This window comes from Stegodyphus dumicola, chromosome 6, assembly GCF_044657685.1.
Source record: "Stegodyphus dumicola isolate Sdum_Otavi_A_Nest chromosome 6, ASM4465768v1".
Classification (NCBI taxonomy): Eukaryota; Metazoa; Arthropoda; class Arachnida; order Araneae; family Eresidae; genus Stegodyphus; species Stegodyphus dumicola.
Window position 1 is genome coordinate 202,861,814 of NC_140773.1, and position 20,126 is coordinate 202,881,939.

The window sequence follows — 20,126 nt, forward strand, 5'->3', positions numbered from 1 at the left end:
TTGTTTTTAAATATTTTCTGATTTTCCTGTTGAATTGAATTTTATGGGGCATAAATAGAACTTCATATTTAATAATTAAAGTTAATATATAAAAAGTTAATAAAAAAGGACCAAAAAAAAAAAAACTTTTGTAAGCCGTAGCATTAATAATACTGAACACTGATGAGTTGAGAAAAGACTGAAAAATATAAAGTGTATACAAACCGTTAACACTGCGTCAGGAGTTCTAAACATATGCTATTACACAGCTTTTAATTTTGTGGTTTTGTTGAGATGCATGTGGTTAAGTTGGATAAAAAGCGATGCTTAATAATAAAGCTAAAAATTTCCGAAAATATACGTGAATTTACATATTGGCGCCTTTTGAAATTTTGCATATTTGTTGAAAGCGATAATTAAGCGAAAGTAGGAACGATGTGACTTTTTTCCTGCTCATGCGCAGTGTAAGAAGGGAAAGGAAAATAGGTTGCCATATATTAAGAAGTTCGCTAACATGCTGCCATTTTTCAAAGCGTAAAATATCAAACTTTTAAATTTAGCTTATTACTGATTATTTAATCCACCAAGCGATTCAAAAGTTATACACGGTGTTCCTTTTCTACCTTTTAATCTGTTTGATTTAATAAAAATGCATTTAAATCATGAAATGTGCAGTTAAAAATTTTGAATGTTTTCTAAAATGTTCATTGAAAATCATTACATATTTTCTCTTTTTTGTAATTACTATTTTAGGCAGGTAGCCACTCAAGGATTAAAAACTATGGCTTTGATTTAAATGCGTAGTTTTCACTCATAATACAAAAACATTAAGTTTTTGGACGATGTAACTTTTTAATTTTAATACTTATTGATGGCAAAAGAGCTTGTAGTGTTTAATCCCAAAACAAGAAAGGTCGAGATGTAAAAAATCTAAAAAAAAATTGTTTTATTTCACTTTTTTTTCTTTTTAAGGTTTTTAAGAATTTTGAGTCAACTTCTTTTCATTTCATAATAAGAATATCAAAATTCTTAATAGGATTATACTAGTATAGTTCGACCGTCTCAAACGCAACCTTGGCTGGCAGTCTGCCAAAACACATAGACTCGTCCAAAAGGAGCATTATTACTTGCTGCGACGTGAAAGGTCACGTGAAAATCTTCTCTTTTCCGGAAAGAGAGAATTTATCTGCTCGAGGATAAGAAAGTCCCCACCTCTCCACCCTGTTTTGAGAATAATTAGACCTGTATAATAAATAGACCTCTATTTTGAGAATAATTCGGTCGGAATGGCGCATGAGTGCTTGCCGTCATAGTCGCGGATGAGGCGGTCAAACTATATCATATTTTTTATTTTTTTTTTCATGATTATGTAAGCCGAATACAAATTATTTGAAATAGAATAATAAACAAAAACTCCTCTGTATTTGTAATTCTGTAAGCAAAAATGAAAACAGTAATATTTTAAAAAAATCTTTATTCACAATTTCTCTTTATCTTAAATAAATTGGGCACAGAACGGAACAAAAACAAAATAGACACATGTCTTTGCTTTTTTACAGGGCATTAATTCTTAATATTGAAATTGTAGCCATTGTTTACAAAGTGCAGCCGTAGACAATATCCAAATAAAGCGAGTAAAAAAGTGTGCTTTCAAAATAAAAAGTTCATCTGCTTTAAAAAATTCACTTTAACGCTTGTGGTTATGGGAGAAAATAAACAAAAAGTACATAATTTGGTAATTGTAGGTTTATATTATAGTAAACTAATAACGTTAGAAATTTATACTTAAAAAAAAACACCATCAAATTATTTTATAAGTTACAAAATTTTACAATTTTTTTCCCATTTCCAAACAAAATGATTGAAAAATATGAAACAAAAATATTTTAAAGACAAAAAATACAACAAAGAAACAGATTTGGCAGTTAAATCACGTAAAAAAATTAAAATGTAAATGTTATAACGACAGAGTCTCCACATTTGAGCGAATCATTTATAATAATTATTCAAATGCTTCAAAAGCAGATTAAATTTATGGCACATTGTAATGCGATCTATACAAAATGTATAACATGAATAATTTAAAATTATTATTACTATTTTGAAAAACACTATTCGCTAAAATTATAGAGATTGAAATAGTAACTTTCAAGAGATTCATATATTTCACAACCGCAGATTAAAAATTTGGCAACAAATTTACAGCATAACACTTATATGAGATAACAATATAATAAAGTTTTCTTTTCGTTTTCTTCGATCATAAAAAAACTTTAAATTTCTTGTTACCTTTAACTATACACGGATTTGTACACAACGCATAAGGAATTTTAGAAATTTCACTAACAAACCCTTTCAGGAATTGCGACGAAACAACGTATGTGATAAGCATCTTTCAACAGAATGCTAAAAATGAAATATTAACAAATGTATTTCATGATTCCATTTCCCTTTATACTCGAGGAGAAGGGTAAACCCACAAGCTTAAAAAAAAAAAAAAAAAAAAAAAAAAAAAAAAAAAAAAAAAAAAAAATGCTGGCATGAAAATGAAAACTGATGGGAAGAAATGAATTTACGGACGCATCAAAGTGATTGTACACTCCGAAGTTACTACTATGTACAACTCAAAGTCGTATCACACTCGTATGATTGAGCAATAAAGATCATATGTACAATATATTTACAATGGGACAATGGCACGGAACTGGTGTCACCTAACTCCTGATTAAAAAAAAAAAAAAAAAAAAAAATTCTAAAATTGATTGAATGCCTGGCTAAATCGTGTATCACAGCTATTATCAAACTGATTCTATAAGCAATTAAATCAAATTAAGAACTAATTCAGATAAAGATAAAAGTGATAAGCAAGATTTTTAGGCACTTCAAATGATAAAAATACCTTCAATTTTTTTTTACTACAAACTACGGAAACCTCGATTTATCCTATTTAGACTTTTACAAATATAGAAGCATGAAAATGAGGGCATCTCGAAGCCAGAATTTTGAATTTCGAATTCGGTTTTTTATTTACTTAATGTTCTGTAGGTATTTAATAGATTTTTGATTAACAGACTCAGCGATTAAAAAGCGAGCATTGGCAACACTATTCGAAATAAAACATTTTTAATTACAGCGTGCTCGACTGTTGCCATTCAGCAAAATGTAAAGTCTTTACCTTTCAGTTTTAATCAACAAACACGGTTATTAAGAAGCGCTATGTTGTCAGTTCCCAAAATAAAAGACTTTTATCTTCCATGCGCTAGCGCGTTGCCATTCAGTAAAGCGTAAGATATATAATATTCAAATTTAATCTATTTGTTATTAACAAACCAAGCGATTTAAAAGCAATAAAATCAGTTTTTAAGAATATTTTTTATACTTTTTAAACGGATTGATTTAAATAAAAATGCATTTAAATCAGGAAATTTCTAATTAGAATTATTAAGTATTTTTATGGAATGATGCTAAGTAAACTCATTAAAATCATTTTATATATATATATATATTTCTTTTTATTCTTTTTATGATAACTATTTTAGGTGACTCGCGGCAACTTATTTCAAATAAGAATTGATAAATTGAGGTCCCATAGATATATTTTTAAAATAAAAAACATATATTTAAATTTCAAGGGAGAAAAGCTCATAAGACCTGCTCAAACATATGCGTCTAGCATGCATAAAATGGGTGAGTAAGTAGAAAAAAAAAATAATGAAAATTTTGCAAAAAAAAAAAAAAAAAAATTAAGTCATGTATTTTTCTTGCACTGCTTGAGCAAACATCAGGGAAAAGGTAGTGAATGTTAGTGTGCAAAGCTACAAGCTATTTTACAGTATATGTATATATGTATGTATATATATGTATATAGATATTTATGTATATATATCGGTGGCACCTTAAACAACTATTGATTCAACAATGTCAAAATATAACCCATCTTTAAAAAATAGTAGTCGTAATAAGTAGTGCATATATTGGCAACAAGAAGTTTCTTTTTTGGCACAAAAATAGAACTATCTCGTGCTTACAGAAGCAATCAGTACAAACATCATATTTGTCCATACATTTATAAATTATAGCATTAGTCATCCTGAAAATGCTGTAGAATGTTTTCAAACATTCCACAAAGATGTCTTTGTATTATATACCATCTTAAAATATTTTTTAAATTATATCTGGTGAGCATAATATTTTATAAAATGTTAATGTTTTGCCGAGTTATTTGCTTTTGATTAATAATGAATGGAATAAATGAAGATTCGTTTAATAATTATGTAATTAAATTAGTGAATTAAAATATAATTTAACTGACGAACCTATAACAAAGATAATAGTAATATAATGCAGATAATGCTAAAACACTAGAGATAGCGAAATGATTAATTTTAATCTATAAATTTAATTGAACGAGTATATTATTCTTCAATATATCTGGACTTCATTAAGTATGATGAAATATTAAAGTCTGTTAGGGCTGCTTTGTGAATACTGAAGTCTTTAAAAAATTACCTAAATGAATACATCTTTTATTATTATTTTTTAATATCATGTTGCAGTGATTGTCAAATTCGGAGATTTTCACAACATTAATAGCAATAAATAATAATAAAAACTAATTTATGATATTTCGAATTTTATTATCTGCAAATTAAACAATAAAAGTTTACTCTATGAAACAGACAAATGATTTAAAATTAAACTTCATAATCATAATTTAAAACTGCAGTTCGAAAAGCTGAAAATGAGGGATTATTTCATTAATAAATAAATTCTTAAAGAAATATTCACAAATGTTTAATTCTTAAGGAAATGTTCGCAAAAAATTATGCTCACAAATTATTTTCTTATGTTGTTCAAGTTTAAGAATTTTTATAAATAAATCTAAAATTTTGTATATAACACAGTGCAGTTTTATAAAATCCATTATAAAAATGCAGTTAACATTAAAAATCCTACAAGAATATTTTATCTTGTCGTTGTTAAAAATTAAATCTTTTCCAAATTTTGGAACAATTTATATGAATTTTAGACTGTAAATACTTCTCAGGATGACTATTTATTTATTATTTTTGCTTAATTCCAATATGGATAACTATATATATTATGTGCTGTTTTTCAATACATTCTAATAGTGGTTTATATATTTTAACAGCAAATCTGTGCTCGGATTTCTGACAACAATGATACCAGTATAACACTAGCATTAAGCAGATGCAATTGCGAACTGATAACAACCATAATATATCTATTCAATAAACATCACAACCATCGGTAGCCATCTTGTAGACAGATGTTTACGGATGACACAGAAGACAAAAGACAAGCAATCAACCGTCAAAACAAGTATCGTTTACGATATAAAAACTCTTCCAAAACTAGACGTTCTATATAAGTTGCACAACGAATGTTTCTACAATGCAATGGCATTTGTTAATGGATCACTGGTTGGAGTTAAGCGTATGTTTGATATTTAGTACGTAATATTTAAATCTCTACTTTTAAATAATGAAAAATCTGTTTGTATGCATGTTTGTTTGTCTATTCCGCGCACTGTGGAAAATCGATGGCATCTTTGAATTACCAATTTTTTTTTTTTTTTTTTAAATTTATTTCATACTTTCTACAAAGCGAACAGTGGCAACATTGTTCGAAATAAAATATTTTTATCTCCGACGCCTAATCTATTGCCATTCAGCAAAATGTAAAATCTTCCAATTTTAATCAACAAACTCGGTTATTTAAAGCTGTGAGTTTCCCACTGCCTGAAATTAAGTACTTTTATTTTCTATGCACCAGCGCGCTGCCATTCAGTTAATCGAAAAATATTTAATTTTCATAAATCTGTCTGTCAAAGAGTAACAAACTAAGACAGCGTTTTTGCAACTTTTTAATTTTTTCTATTTAAACAAAAATGCATTTAAATCCTGAAATAAATAATCAGAAATATGAAATATTTTTAAGAAATTACTCTGGCTGAACTCTTTAAAATAATTATGTAATTTTTCTTTTCTTAAACATTATTTTAAGATGCTGGCAGCGCAAACGGCTAGTAACACTTATATATTTTTTAAAAAATTGGCAAATCGTTTTAAAAAAACTGAAAGAAAACAGCTAGATAGAAATGTAGCTAATGGCGTAAACTAATATTAAGGGATGCATGCTTGTTAAAATTAATTTGATAAGGAATGAAAACTATTCTCAAATTAAAATAATTTATATTAAAATTAATTAGTAAGAAATTAAAACTTCTGACTGTCCTTAAATATTTTACAATCTATTAAATTTTTAACTTAAAAATTACAGTTACATATATAAATATATATATTAAATTAAAGTCTAGCAATTTTATGGGTATAAGCAATATAGTTTTGTTTAATACCTGTTATTAAACTATTATTAAACACTAAAACATGATTAAGTTTAAAACGATTAAGATTTTTATTAAATGTCTTAGAGCTGTAAACAATTTAAATGTAAGTTCTTTCCTTGGGATTTTAAAAATTATAGCGAATTCGATTAATTATCGGTTTAATTTAAAATGTACATAATTTAAATACAAGTTTGATAACTGAATTTTCAAAAGTTTGCTTAAGTTAGGAAAATGTTTTCAATGACGTATTTTATTTGTCTATTTGTTAATTTCTAATCCTTTTCGATCAATCTGTGTGTCTGAAAATATTATATGATGCTGTACCTGTAAAGTCAGAATAAGACAAACTTTTTTAAAGAAAATTTCCTTTCGTTTCTCTCCATATGAAATGAAATACCATTTTAATATATATTTTTATATTTAAATATGATTAAGCAATGCTAACTGTTTCTACCATATGCTTAACTTCAAACAGATGACCATTTGAACTCTCAACATTTCACGTCTGCCATTCCTTATCACCATTTTAGAAATAAATATTTTTAATATTTAATATATATATTTATATATCACGTTGCACGACATTTTGTTCAGTCGTCGCGTTCAGCTGTCTTACGAAAAATAGTACGTCTTCTTCAATCTGGCTCTCGTTTTCTTATTTGTTCAAAAATAGAGTTGTTCTTCACTCGGCCAGTCACGGTCAGAGTTATGCATCTTGATATCTGAAAAACGGGAAGAAAAAAAGAATTTGTATTAAAGAAGTTTTATGCTTGCATCTTATTTAAGAGAGAACCTTGATAAAAAAAATGTTAATAACATGTAATGTAAGATACAAAAATAATATTTTGTATGCAAAAAGTGTTAGGGTATAATTAAAATGCAGTTAGATGAGCAGTAAAACATCCACATATAAAATGCGCCGGTTGTTAGAATCCACATAAATAATTCTCAGAGTGTTGCCATTCGGGAAAACTGTGATTTTAAATATATCTATAAAATTTAAACAACCAGCAATTGTCTAATATAGAGCAATTTAAAATAAACATATGCATTTTCCATTCTAAGTATTCGTTTTACATATTATTAACTAGCGTTCTAAAATAATTTCAAAAAGAGGAAAATATATAATGATTTCAATGAGTCCGGTTAATGTAATTTCATTAAAGCATTTAATATTTCTAAGTATACCTATCATAGACATTTCTTACTTTAGATGAATCTTCATGTAAATCAATCAAATTAAAAAGTAGAAGAAAAGTATTCTTAAGAACTGCGTTTATTGCTTTTATATCGCTTACTTTGTTACTCAATAACAGATAAATGTAGGTATTATTGTATTGTATTATTCAATTATGGCAAAGCACACGAGGGCTGTCTGCCTAAACGGAGGGATGCCTTCGTGGAGAACTTTCTAAGGGAAACTGGCTCGTATACACCAATAACAGATAAATGAAAGTTAGAGATCTGTCTCTTAACTGAAAGGCTATACACTGGAGTAAAAGATAAATGTATTTCATTTCAGGTAGTAGCAATATATTGTTTTTAAATAGTCGAGTTTATTGATTAAAATTGAAAAAATAACATTTTGTGGAATGGCAACAGTCTGTCGCGCTGGAAATAAAACGATTCATATCTCACAGTGTTGCCACTGCTTGCTTCTAAATCGCTGAATTTATTAATAAGAATTCATTAAATCAATGCCAAAAAATCTTATGTGGACACCACATGATTTCCTTGCACGGCCTATTAAATCATACGCATTTTTTGTTGCAACAATAAACTGATATTAAATGTAATTAAGACATTTACAACAATAAACTAATATAAAATATTGTTAGGCTAACTATAGATATAATGTGTTATTATATACGTAGTTAGATTTCGTTATTTGTCTAAAATTAATTTTTTTTAACCTTGGCACTAACAAAACACGAATATTTTCGTCATTTAAGACACTTCTATAATGAGGTACATTCCGCTGACCTCAAAGATCACGTAACTGATGGGTAGCTAATGTTAACAAACAATGTAGATGACCTCAGAGATCACGTGACTTATGTACATCTAATGCAAACAAACAAGGTCCTTCTTCCCCTTCTTCTCTTGCGGAATGTATCGTCCTGCAAGTATATGACTACTGCCAATGACTGTGAAATTAAAGGCCAGGTAAATACTTTTAAGTCGGCTAAAGGTACTATATAGATATAGATATATATATATAGACACGCGTTTGGTACTACCGATTGCAATTGAAAAAAGGAGGAGCGCAACTAGATGCTATAACCAATCCCATATACAAAATTTCGATTTTCTGCGCCTAATCATTTTTCAGTTATGCGACATATATACATACATACGTAAGAATCGAAAAAAAATCGTTTTTGAAGCCTTTAAATCCATTTAACAGTCTGCTTTGGAAAAAAGAGTCCTTTATTCTGTTTGTACGTACAAAAGCATCGGAAAAAAATCGTCCAAATGGATTAGGGAACGGTCAAAATGGATATTTCTGCTGAAATATGAGACCCGAAATTTTTCGCAATTACGATACTTCCTTTACTTCGTACAAGGAAATAAAAATAAAATAAATAAAAAAAGTAAATTCGAAATTCAAAATTTGGGCTTCGAGGTGCTCATGTTCGGTCAAAACTAGGTGGCTATATGTGCCGTCGTTTTTCCACAGTGTGAGCCAATATTTATCTACGAACGTACGTACATAAATATTTTTCTTATTTATTAGTTGCAATAAAGTATCATTATTTCTTTTTAATATGATTTTTCTTTAATTATATTTTTTATTGATAGAACTTAATCTGATTTAAAATACATTTAAATTATCGTATATTAAAGTATTGGTCATTATAAAATCTTATTTCGAATAACAAAACTATTCCAAGCCTATGTGCAAAAAGATTTTTTAACAAAAACATACATAAATCTTTCTGAAATCTCGATTTCTCGACTTCGATAAAGAAGTACAATAAAAGCTCTCATTACAAGAAGTATCGTTTGCTTCCACTGCATAGCCATCTCGTTGAGAAAGGGGAACGAAACATTCGAAGTCGTAACATCTGAGGGGGCGAAAAACGAGTGGGGGAGTTAGAAAGGGAAGAGGTACTTTTCGAAAGCGACTGGAAAACTTATTTTAGCTCACAAGTCGTAGTCTATTGTTGACAAGAATTTAGCTCTATTTTTGTACGAAGTTTTTTTTTCTATATGCATATGTCTCTTTAAGCATGCCTAGGTTGGTCTGGTTTCGGATTGCTATTGTTTAATTCCACCCCTTTTCTATATCCCCCTTTTTCTAATTTGGATCTAGTTGATGACACACAACTACTTGATAGTTACGGCGATTTAAATAAGTTTCGACGCGTTCTCTTAGCGTGTTTTGCTTTTATAAATTTTTTGATAGAATGTAAGAAAATTATGTAATAGCTTCAAGATAATAAGCTATCATAGTTCGATGAATAATGGGTACTTTTATACCTGTTATTATATTTTGAGGTTTTATTGGAACATAATAGAAATACAACAGTTAGAGTTAAGACATGATTTTTGATAATATAAAATATTTATAATTAATAGTTTACTTCTATAATTAGTCAGAATGTAAGCGAAACAAATTTTTATAGATGTGTTTGAATTTTGGAATTTTATGTGGTAACTTAAATTGCGTAAAGAAAATGAAGTCTATTTTCTGGAAGATTAATTCGCCAGTTTGAAAACTAAAACTACGAAAACCTTGGACTTTTGGAGTAATTTTTATAGAAAATATTTACTCTTAATTTTGCGACGTTTGCCTGAAATATTAAATTAAATGATCTAAATAAGAATCTATATAAGGTGTTTACTTTTATTTTTAGACAATTTCAGGACTGTTTAATTAATATTTAAAATATAAAGAGTACTTTTTTTTTTAATATTCGATTTGATAGCCGTCTTTTGGACTATAAATCTCCGTCGTGATTTCCATGAGAGATGGACCTTTTCGAAAAATTTCCAGGGATATTGATTTTCCTTTCTCTTCCACTACTTTCCAGAGTTCATCAATCGTGTGTGTGTGTGGGGGGGGGGGTTGCGCTTAGAAAGATCTCGTTTCCAGAGACCAAAGGCACAACAGTTATAATGATAATATATTTATCATAAAATATATGAATGATAACTTTTATGATAATATATTTATCATAAAAAGAAAAAATACATATAATGTTTTTAGTGTGTTCAGCTAGTGTAATTTCATAAAAATTTTTAATAACTGTAATTAAATATCTCATAATTTATATGAAATTTTATTTAAATCAATCCGATTAAAAAGTAAAGAAAGTATTTTGAAGAACTGCGTTGATTACTTTTAAATCGCTTGGTTTGGTACTCAATAACCAAAGGTTTAAATCTGAAAGTCTTAGATCTTAGGCCTAAGAATATATCTTTTAGGCTTTACTGAATGACAATAATAAAAGTATTTTATTTCGGGTAATGGCAACGCACCGCTTTTAAATAGAGTTTATTGATTAAAACTGAAAGATAAACATCTTACATTTTGACGAATGGCAACGGTCTGGTGCTGGGGATACATATGCTTTATTTAAATCAGTGATACTACGGTTGGCTTTCAGATCACAAAATTTAATAATAAAAATTTTATTAAGTTTGTACAAAGTATGAAATAAAAAAAAAAAAAAAAATCGAAATTCAAAATTCTAGCTTCGAGTTCTGGTGAAGGACTACGCATGTTCAGCATTCAGTAGTTCTAAGTGTCGCCATTTTTTCACAGTTCGAGGAACATACAAATGTACATTCATACAGATTCTTCACCATTTAAAATAACAGATATCCAGCTGATAATTTTGTGAAAAATTTAAGTGTTATTGCAGTCAATAACATAATGCTACATATTATCCCGTTTATTTTGGTTCAGAATCCTTATTATTCTGCATTTATTATTATTTTTTTTAAATTAAACTACGTATTTTTTGTAAGCTAATAAGATAATTTTTTGCTTCTTGAGAGAGACTGTCTCATGCCATTATCCATCGAAATGCGTAGAATTTTTTTGATAAAATCATTGCTCGTTTCAGGTTACATTTTGCCTAATTTCAAATGCGATCTGTCAAATTCTATTGAAACTCGGAAGACATTGTGACGGTGCAACTTTTATATATCCTTTTTTAAATTCTTGGGAATCGAATACGTAAATACCAAATAAAAAATATACAGTAATTCCTGAATCATTCAATTTCCTTAATGATATAATATTATACCACAATTTTCACGCTTCCTTTGTTAATGAACAAGCATTGAGTAGGCGTATTTAAGAGTTAACGTTAAATATTCTGCTTCGTTTCTCAGCATTAAATCTTTAATCAGCTATTTTTTATCCATTGTTCTGTTCATCACGCTCAAACAATAATTTAAGCATGATTCCCCAAATGTAAACACATCTTTTCTTCTGAACTACCTCGGAAATACGAAGTTATTTAACATTCAAAGCTACAAAACCGCCATTAATATCCACGGGATCAAATAAATATTCCCTTCTTTCTCGTCTGCTTCATTTTATTTTGTTTCCTTTTGTGGCAACCCCAAAGTTGTGGAAGAAAGCCAGTCGAACTAATTAAATGTCCGCCATGATGTTCATTATTATTATTTTCTCTTTCTTTCTCCTTCCAAAAGAGTACACTCATCAAGGTATTTGGGAGATTTAACAGAGGGACAACAGGTAACCTGGGGTCAACGGAGAGGTCAACGGTAGTCCGCGTGCAGTGGCGCCATCTGGCAAGCGTCCCGCCCGCCTTCGCCGAATTGCGTGCGCGTTGAGAAGCTTTGTCCAGATAACTACTATTTCTGGTTCTTATAGAAAGGGGATGTCTATAAATAGCGGAATGTTGGACAACAGAAAAATTATTAAAGTTTGGTTGGTAATTAGCTGAGTTATTTTACCTGTAATTATTCATTTGCTTTTTGTTAAAAATATCCTGCCAGTGGTTATTAAATGGCAAATTTTTCATCTACCTTATACAGTGCTTTATGTACAAGAAACTTGTGCAAGACGATCGCCTAGGAACCTAAACTATTTTCGTCTTCTACAAAGGTGGCCACTTTAGAGAATGTTCAGTATCTTTATTAAACTATGTTGTTAGAAATATTGGTCACTTCGAGATATGGCCACTTATGAGAATTGATGCCATGAAAGGTTACATTGTATTGAAGGACTATGAGCCATTACAATTCAGTTAGGATTACTATGAGAGTTGAATTCTAACCATTCTAATTGAATTATACTGTATAATTGGTAATAATATTTCTAATAAATTATCATTAGTAATTATATTTCTGACAAATAACAATGCACAGATGCTTGTACTGCTTAATAATTGTAAAAGATTTATCTCTTCTCTAATACACCCACTAGCAGCCAAGCGATAAAGTCGCTGAACGCTGGTAGTTTGGTTTGGGTTTCAAATCGAACGGGCTGGCTGCACGGGCGTTTTCGTGGCTTCCCCATCTGTAACGTGTATGCGAGCCAATTCCCTTTGGAAAGCCCTCCTCGAGCGCTTTGCCGTAATTAAATAAACCAAACTAAACCTCTTCTCTATTATTCGATTTGAATTCTTCAAATATTCTTCTATGTGTAAATATGTTTGTATGTTCTTCACACTAAGCGGAAAAACAGCGATACACAGAGACAACAAATTTTCGTGGGGAATACACGTAATGTTCCACACGAACATGTGCACTCCGGAGCCTTTGATTTTTTAGTCCAAAGGGATTTGAATCCCGAAGGACTATTAGTTTCGTTTTGGCATTTTGCGTCGGACGGATAAATGTCGGTTCACTTTTCAAACTGTTGCCATAAAATGTTAGAGTCCTGCATTATATTTGAAGAAATTAAATAATGAAAATCTGCGTAAATGTATGTATATTTCTCACATTGTCATAAAATAACGGTACATAGAGTCATCGAATTTTGAATAACGTAATCCTCCAACGAATATGAGCATGTGGAAGACCAAATTTGAAATTTGAAATTTGTTTTATGATCGATTTCCTATTTTTTAAAACTTTGACGAATTTTTGATTAACAAACTCAAGGATTTCAAAGCGAGCAATGGCAACGTTGTGCAGAAAAAACATTTTTATCTCCAGCGCGTGAGTCTCTGTATCGGAAATTCTAAAGATATGCTCGTTTTAAAACTATTTTGCGATATTGCTGTTGCACTGGATCTTATGGTTTAAGTGCGAGGAACATGATATTTAATAAAGAAAGGTAACACACAAAATGTTAAAAAACGCCCCTTTGGACGTAATTTAAAATCTGAAACATTTCAGATTTTTTTTTTCCCCCTTTTTTTTTTTAAATTTATTTATTTCTTTTTTTAGTGCGAATTTAGTGAATTTTTTATTAACAAATCCAAGGGATTTGAAAAAGAGCAGGGACAAAACTGCTCGAAATAAAACAATTTATCTGAGCACGCTAGTTTGTCGCCACTCAGCAAAATGAAAAATATTTATCTTTCAGTTTTAATCAACAAACTCAACACAATATGCTGCCTCCCGTTTCCCGTTTTACTCTGGCACGTGAAAATCAAATACTTTTATCACCCACGTGCCAGCGTGTTGCCATTTAGTTTTTTTTTTTTTTTTTTTTTTTTTTAGTCCAAAGGGATTTGAATCCCGAAGGACTATTAGTTTCGTTTTGGCATTTTGCGTCGGACTCATAAATGTCGGTTCACTTTTCAAACTGTTGCCACAAAATGTTAGAGTCCTGCATTATATTTGAAGAAATTAAATAATGAAAAATCTGCATAAATGTATGTATATTTCTCGTATTGTGATAAAACAACGGTACATAGAGTCATCGAATTTTGAATAACGTAATCCTCCAACGAATATGAGCATGTGGAAGACCAATTTGAAATTTGAAATTTGTTTTATGATCGATTTCCTATTTTTTAAAACTTTGACGAATTTTTGATTAATAAACTCAAAGATTTCAAAGCGAGCAATGGCAACGTTGTGCAGAAAAAACATTTTTATCTCCAGCGCGTGAGACTCTGTATCGGAAATTCTAAAGATATGCTCGTTTTAAAACTATTTTGCGATATTGCTGTTGCACTGGATCTTATGGTTTAAGTGCGAGGAACATGATATTTAATAAAGAAAGGTAACACACAAAATGTTAAAAAACGCCCCTTTGGACGTAATTTAAAATCTGAAACATTTCAGATTTTTTTTTTTTTTTTTTTTTTTTTTTAAGTGTAAGATATTTAAAGTTCAATTTAAACTGTCTGTTACTGATTAACAAATTAAGTGATTTAAAAGTAACAAACGCAGTTCTTGAGAATATTTTTTCTACTTTTTAATCTTAATTTTAAGAATTAATACTTAATTTTTTTAGTTAAATAAATGTGCATTTAAAGCGTAAGATGTCTAATTAGAAATATTAAATATTTTTATGAAATGACACGAGCTGATTAAAACTGTTATACATTTTTCCCATTTTATGATAAACATTTTAACGGCTAATAATTAAAAAATCAAAAATCAGGCTTTTTTACTACATAGTAAGAGAAAAAAAAATTGGATATAAACACGAGATATCCCGTCATTAACCATACAACCATCAAGACATATCAACACAATATTAAGCAGGATGTTTTAGTGGCCTCCTAAATCCTCGCAATAATCCCCATCAATGTGACTTTAAAATTAAATATCGCAAAGAGTAAGTCAACTACTGAAGTGGATCGACATTTAGTACGATTGTTCCTATCGATCCCCGATTGAGATTAAGAAAAGTAATAGAGATAGCATCATTATTGGGCTGAGACATTCATACAGGTTCACTGATTAGCTATGAACATTGCGTGCGAAGCTCGACTGAGAATCGCTGCGTTCGGTCTTTTCTCGTCTGCCTAGCCATTTCTGCGTGCCTGTCTCATGGTTTCCCATGACTTCGGTGCTTAATAGTGTTTGTTTCAAGCCTTTCCCCTCCCCCTACTCTTTACCAAAGCTTTCTATTTATCTAAAATGATTTGCATGAAACTAAAGCAACTGCCAACAAACTTCAATTCTTTTGCAACTTTTTTTTTTTTTTTTTTAGCACCAAAAATGCTATTAGTCTCAAACTTCATCTTTTTTGTCAGTAACACTTTTCATCAAATATTGCCACCAAACCTTATCGTTATGTACTGTTCTTAAAGAAATAATATAGCGACTATTTTTTAAAAATATGGCAACACGGAACGCACTATCGGGAATTCTAAAGATATGGTGCTTTTAAAATTTTGATTTTGCCGTTGAATATTATGTGGCGTAAATGCGAAGAAAATTAATAATTAATAATAAAATTAAAAAGACAAAAATATTGAATACGCCATTTTATAAAATTTTATTTAAAAAATAAAAGTAATAAAATTTTTTAAAAACTCTGAAAGCATTCAGATTTTACATTACGCCCAAAGGGAACTTCGAAGAAATTAAGAGTCCTTTATCACTATTCCCTGCATATTTTTTACAGAAAGTGTCTTCACTTTTGCCAGTTAGCTATTAAGCGGAACGACTTAAACAAAGCAAGAAAAATGGAGCCATGCGAAAAGAGTGGGCGGAGTTTAAATATAGTAGTAGTTAAAGTTGACTCATTCGAGATTTATAAAAGATTTATACAGTTGTTTTTCTGCTCAAAAAATTAATTTTTTTTTACTTTTTCTTATTTATAATTTTTTTAACATATTTTCTTGTCACTGTAGCTTAATTTTTAAACCATCATGCGTGTAAATTACCGTAAGCTGTACCACCGTAAAACTGAAATCGGTTGCAAAATACTCAAAATTCATAAATTTGATTTCAACATCCATTTTCGAGTAAAACTGTTAATGTACGCCAACGCTGTGGATTTTTTTTTTTGGGGGGGGATATATTGCGATTATATTCTTGATCTGAAGATAGTCTAGATTAGGCCCACTAACTATTTGTGGTGAAGAGGAAAAGGTTGTCCTTGTTGATGGCCAACACTTTAAACACCTTTGTAAGTGACAATCGGGGCTAACGTTGAGCACTTTCCCTCACTGTGCAATCTCTGTGGGTCCTAAATTTTGCTGTGTGTTATCTCTCTAAATTAAAAAAATTTCGTCATTTTTCATCATAAAAAATTTTCCCTAAATTTTGCTTTTAGGTGCTTTTCTAAATTTTGAATGAAACCTGTCGCTCAGTGCAGCCACACTGGTAGCACTAGTCCTAGTGAAAATATGAATTTGCAATACACTGTCCTATCGAGGACACGCAGAAGGAGAAATCCAAGGGTCTCTGTTATCCTGTTACCAGACTTTAGATAAGATTTTCTGCTCAACAATATTTTAAATGCTTCCATGCTGCAAATTCAAGATTTGTATAAAGAGAATTAAAATGCTCGAAATACGGTACATCCACATTTCGATATGCTTAATTCTGGTGGAGAAATTGCTCTTTATCGTTGACGGTTGGGGCTATTGGGAATTCGGGAAATTCTCCGAGACGCTGGTGGTTAAAGGTGTGGCTTGGCATATAAGAAGCCGGCACCTTTATGCAAGTTAACGATTTTTCACTAGGACAAAAGCCATTATAAAGATGCTGGAACATACATATGCCAGCACTTCCATGAAGGATGCTTTTTTTCAAGTTCATAATTGTTCTAGTACCTTTATGAGGGGATTTCGGCAGGAGATATAAAGAGGCTACGGAATGAAAGCACCAGAACCTCGACGAAAGTTGCTTTCTTCAAGCTAAAAACTCAATACTGGTACAACTTCATAAGGGTGTTGGAATCTCTATCCCTCTCAAACAGCGCCCTACTGGTATTGAGGGCCCGACACCCTTATATTGGTGATTTCGCGAAGACAGAAACCATCAAAAAGGCACAGCACTTTGACCGCACCCCTCATACCTTGATGAACATTAGTTAACTCACTAAAGGTGCCGGCACGGTTATTTAAGTGGATGACCATTTACTTAGAACTTCACACGAATATCCGCAAAATCTTGCATTCATCATGGTATGAGCTGAACTTCATAAGGTTACTGGCTCCTTTGCGTTGTGATACCAGGCACCCTTGTACCTTATGAGTACAATGGTTAGCTTGCATGAAAGGTGCTATCCCCTTTATGTAAGTCTGTATGCTGGTCACACCACACTCATTCGCCCCTGCTATTCATAACCAATTTTTTCAAACTTCCTTATAAATAATCAAAAATCCTCGAGAATTAAATAAGACACTGATGCTCAAGAGCAGGTGGTGTTAATCTCACCGGCAAGGCCGATTTGCATAAACGTGTCGGTACCTTTTCCTAGTTAAAATTTCTCCATCGAGATATAAGGGGTGCCGGCATTTTTATTTTACCACCAGGAAGAATGTAGCCTTCACCACGTGTACACCACGAAGAATGCAGGCTTCATCAAGATGCCACGTCAGATCGGACCTTATGGTCGGGTCTTTATTTGAATGAATACTTCTCTGACGTACATAAAGGTGCTTATGAATTTCAATGTAGAATTTCGAGCAACTTCCATCAAAGTGCAGTACATTTATGATAGTTTGTGTCCTGGCGAAATAGCCATCATAAAGGTTCCCGCACCTCTATACAAATGGGACGCTGTTTGCCAAGGATGCCCTGACATAAAGGTGCCAGTACACTTATGTAGCCGGTATCATTATTGACCGGAAGAAAGCAATTTCGTCAAGGTGCTTTTATATTAGACCCTTTATTGGGAATCTTGGCGAAATCCCCTCATGACGGTACCGTCACCATTTTGAAGTTCACTTTATGACTTGGAGAAACCACCTTTTGTGGATGTGCTGACACCTTTAAGGTGACTTCTGTCTTTGTGCCCAATCACCAACTAATATTAAAGTGCCCGCATCATTAGTGGCAACGCGGACCTACCGCCATCAGCGCCTCCGGAAATTTCCCGGGTTCCCGGTAGTCTCATCCATTCCTTTTGACATCACTCCTTTTTGAAGCATGCGTACAACTCTCGGAGGATTTTTGATTATTTATTTATTTATAAGCAAGATTTGACAAATTGTTTATAAAGAACAGTTCCCTCTCTAGAATTAGGAGCATAGAAATCTGGACGTATCATGATCTAAGATTGCCATTCTCGACACACAAATCTTGATAAATAATTTACAATAAAAGACCGTTCTTACATTACCTTTCCTCTAATTGGACATCTCATTCTTCTTTATGTGCAATTAAGCGAGAAAAAAAATCGAATCTTTCAATTAGAGAACGGAGTTTTCAGACAAAAAAAAGTCCTTAAATCGTCCCTAACTGACAAGGCATCAGAAGAAGACGCCGACGTAAAATCTTTGCTGTTTGTTGATATCGTGCCAAACGCAGAAAGGCAAAATAACTAAAGAATGATTTTTTTGTTTGTTTTTATTTTTGTTTCTGTCTACTGTTCTTCTGACTCTGACTTTTTCTTTCGCGTAATAATCCAGAGCTTTTTTCGTTGAATTTTTAAACGGTCCTTCATCATTATGTTAACAAACGCAGCAACAATGAACAGTAAGAAATACCATGTTAACATTTTTTTAAAACGTTTCTGCGTCTTGAAGTGAAATATTTGGGAGTAAATAAGTCAAATTCTGAGGAAGGCAGTAAGGTCTTCTTTTCTACTTTTTTTTTTTTTTTTTTTTTTTTTTTTTTTTTTTAAACTCCTGTGAAAGAGAAGAGAAAACGAGATTAGGAAACACTTTTTTAAAGAACTTTCTTTCAGGTTTGTTGGCTTTAATTCGTAGCATATTTTGCCGTAAGCAGAAACGTTGTTGCCAATACACGTGGCTTAAAAACGTCATCTCTACAGTCAAATAATAACGAATTTACAAGTATATTTAAATATTCATCGCACTGTGGAAAAACAGCGATTGTCAAAAACGCTCCTGTTTCCGTGAAATCATCAGTTTTCCAAAAGGGGTTACATAATGAGGGGCCGAGTGGACCCGAAAGTTTTTAAAAGAAATAATCGAAAAATATTTACGATCTCAGAGCTTTGCATGAGTGAAGCTAAACTGTATTTAAAAGGAGAGAGAGAGATGAGATGCATAAACTCTAGAGAGAGAAATGTATAAACTCTGCAGTGATTTTGGCAATGAACTAAAAGATCGTTTCCTAAAGTAAAAAACAATATTCTTCCAAAATTCTGCATAAAGATGACTTTTAATAAAATCTTTCAGAATAAATGTTCGTTTTAAAACGAAGTTCTAAAATGATTTTCTTTCTTCTAACCGACTTCTGCTTTCGTCTCAATTGCGCCTTTGCAGCTTTTAATTATTTCATTTATGTAAAGCCAGTAAGCTACGTTTTCCTTATATCTGTTCCGAATTCGACATTAATAACCTTTATAAAGGGCTAAAGTTTTTCCCTTTTAATTTTAATAATCTCTAAAACATCCATATTGATAACATATAATATTGTAGCAGAATTAGAATATTGTATAGAATGAAACTAAAGATTTCGAGAGGAGCCTAAACTAAGATACGTCTTCAATCTAATTTGAATTTCGAATATGTTTTTGATTTGTTTCCGATTTTGTACAAATTTAATAAAAAATTTATTACGTCTTAGCTATTTAAAAGCAAGCAGGTGCCAACACTGTTCAAAATAAAGCACTTTTATCTCCAACGCACAAGATTGTTGCATTCGGCAATAGATAAGATATTTGTCTTTCGATTTTAATTAACAAATTCCGCTATGTAAGAGCATTGTCTTGCCACTGCCTGAAATAAAAGACTTTCATCTT

General features: G+C 31.0%; 1 protein-coding gene across 2 annotated transcripts in view; it reads right to left on the reverse strand.

Moving 5' to 3' along the window:
* Positions 1 to 1,436: 1,436 nt before the first annotated feature.
* The window catches only part of klu (zinc finger protein klumpfuss), a 188,465-nt gene continuing 169,775 nt past the window's right edge, over positions 1,437 to 20,126 (reverse strand). For both annotated transcript variants that reach the window (XM_085819368.1, XM_035363583.2), the window contains one exon: positions 1,437 to 7,071. The gene's annotated coding sequence lies outside the window, so the exon portion shown is untranslated. The remainder of the gene's footprint in view (positions 7,072 to 20,126) is intronic.